This window comes from Bison bison, unplaced genomic scaffold (assembly GCF_000754665.1).
Source record: "Bison bison bison isolate TAMUID 2011002044 unplaced genomic scaffold, Bison_UMD1.0 scf7180017864354, whole genome shotgun sequence".
In the NCBI taxonomy this organism is placed as follows: Eukaryota; Metazoa; Chordata; class Mammalia; order Artiodactyla; family Bovidae; genus Bison; species Bison bison.
This window is the reverse complement of record NW_011494926.1, coordinates 2,037,469-2,040,033: the sequence shown is the minus strand read 5'-3', so window position 1 is coordinate 2,040,033 and position 2,565 is coordinate 2,037,469.

The window sequence follows — 2,565 nt, the reverse complement described above, 5'->3', positions numbered from 1 at the left end:
GGTGGCAACCCACTCCAGTGTTCTTGCCTGGAGAGTCCCAGGGACGGGGGAGCCTGGTGGGCTGCCGTCCATGGGGTTGCACAGAGTCGGACACGACTGAAGCGACTTAGCAGTAGCAGACCGTTATTACTAGGAGCAAAAATTCTACAGGATGCTCTAGGCACTGGGTAAGACATTCTGTTAAGAACAGTGGAAAAGCCCCAAGAAATGAACAAGTTTTTGTCTTTTCTTAGGATAAAGGCTAGAGTAACCAGCAGGTAATGAGTGATGTAGGGAGTTGCAGGTGAACAGTGAATTCAGTGAGGAGGTTTCTCATTTTCTAGGGGAAAGCCTTTGAAGGTTTTAAACCAAAAGATAATGAGTTGATAAATATTGTGAAGTGCTAATTCTGATTTATGTGAATAAAATGAGTATTTTTGGAGTAAGAGCAGAATTAAGGGAGAATGGCTTGAATTACACTGATAACAGTAGAAAGATGTGTAAAGACTTAGAATATGTTTTGAAGGAAACCCCAATACAGTATGCTGATGGAATTAAAATAGAAAGGTAAAGGAAAGAACGGAATCAAGAATAACTCTATTTTGGGAGAGGTTAGAGCCACTCAGTGGATATGGCGTTATGTAGAGGAAGAACATATATATAGAGAAAAAACTCAAATGTTATCTTTGGAAGTGTTAAATTTGCAATGTCTACAAGATGGTCATGTCAAGTTGAAATGGTAGTTGATACTGGATATAGGTGAAAGGAACTCAGAATTTCAGTGCTAAATTCTGATCAAAAATTCAATATTTATAAATATTTAATGTTGTCAGTTCACCAATAATGAGTTTTTTCAATTGTGATATAAAGTATGCTTGGACTTATTACTTACTATATGTTTTCAAATGTATAGCTAAACAAATGCATTATTTTCTTCTTAAAACATATACTTCTGATGTAAAAAATTAAATAAAAAAATTCTTTTTGAAATCATTTATGAATAATTTCCCAGTCCATCAAACTGAACTATGATTTCCTGCCTTATCTGTATCTACATATCATTATGTCTTTTCTCCTCAGTTTCATTTTCCCATGCTTAGATATGTGGGTTTCATCTTTGTATGTTTTCAAAAATGTTTTCTGTGAAATCATTAGTAGTTGTTTCCTTGTTAAACCGAATGACTTATCTCTGGTCATTATTCTACTATTTTGCAACATTTTATAATTTTTAACTTTTTCTTCTTCTGGAAGCTTTCAATCATGTTCTTTATAAAAGCAGTCTCCCACATACTGTCCATTGTCTATATCTTCTATAACTCCTTCATCAATGCCTCTTTCCTGCAAATTATTTTGAAGGTAGACTTTATTAAAAGGCTTTCCTTGGATCTTTTTCTTTCCCTTGAGATGCTCTCCTTGTACAGTGATTTCTTCTCCAAGTGCTTCATCTACCACTTTCATTCAAAAATAGCCAAAGCCATTAATTATTTCATACAAATACACTTATTTCTTGAAGTGTATGCACAACTGCACTGTATCATTGATAAGAAAAATGCATAAAGATAATAGCGAATATACTGGAGTTGTAAGTCAAACAAATAAGATTGAAAACATAGACAATTAAACCACCATATGATAATGACTTCTAGGGCACAAAATATTTGGGAGGACAGAAAATAAATGGTTTTTCTGGCACACAAAATAGATAGGATTTATGGGAAAGGAGAAACTGCTTTAAATAACAATGACTAAGAATTTACTTGGTCATAAATCAAGAGGACAATGTAAGCAGAGAACAACTTGTATAAAATGAGAAAGGGGACAGATGGTTATTAGACTTACTTTGTTGATCATTTAATGATATATGCAAATATCAAATCATTATATAGTGTACCCAAAACCAATATGATGTTGTATGCCAACTTTATTTCAATAAAAAAACTAATGCTGAAATTTATTTGCCATGATAGAAGATGTGCTTTGTATGGTTTCCCTCCAAAATATTTTTCAATAATCCTTATAATTCTACCATTTGAGAAAGATATCATTTTCTCTGTGTAACACTTTGATAAGGGTTTCTGTTCTTCTGTGACTTCTGAATGATGCTCTGTATTTCCCATCTATTAAAGAATGGACTATTAAATCATTCATTCTTTATTAAATCATTTAGCATTTATGAAGTGTTTAACAAGGACTGATGTTGGATAACTGAACCGTAAAAGTAACAATAGAAATAAGTCCTGATTTCCATTAACTCATGGTTTACTGAGCAATAATATTTTCCAACACTAGAGGCGGGAAGTGAAGTTACAGAATTATTGAAAGCCAGAAAGTAAGGAAGTGAAAAAGACTGAATACAAAGTTCCACAGGTCTTTAAGAATAAATATAATAGTACTGGAAAGTTAGACAAAAGTAGAAAGAGGAGAATTTTTAAATGAGAAGTCATATTCATAATTTCAGGTAACTTAGATTCTTCAATTGATGCAAGGTGATATTTCCATAAACAAAAGATTTCCTCTGCTATAATAGTGTTCTACCCCACATCTACTATACCACCTGCTCTGCTAGATGCTTCAATGATAAAGAAA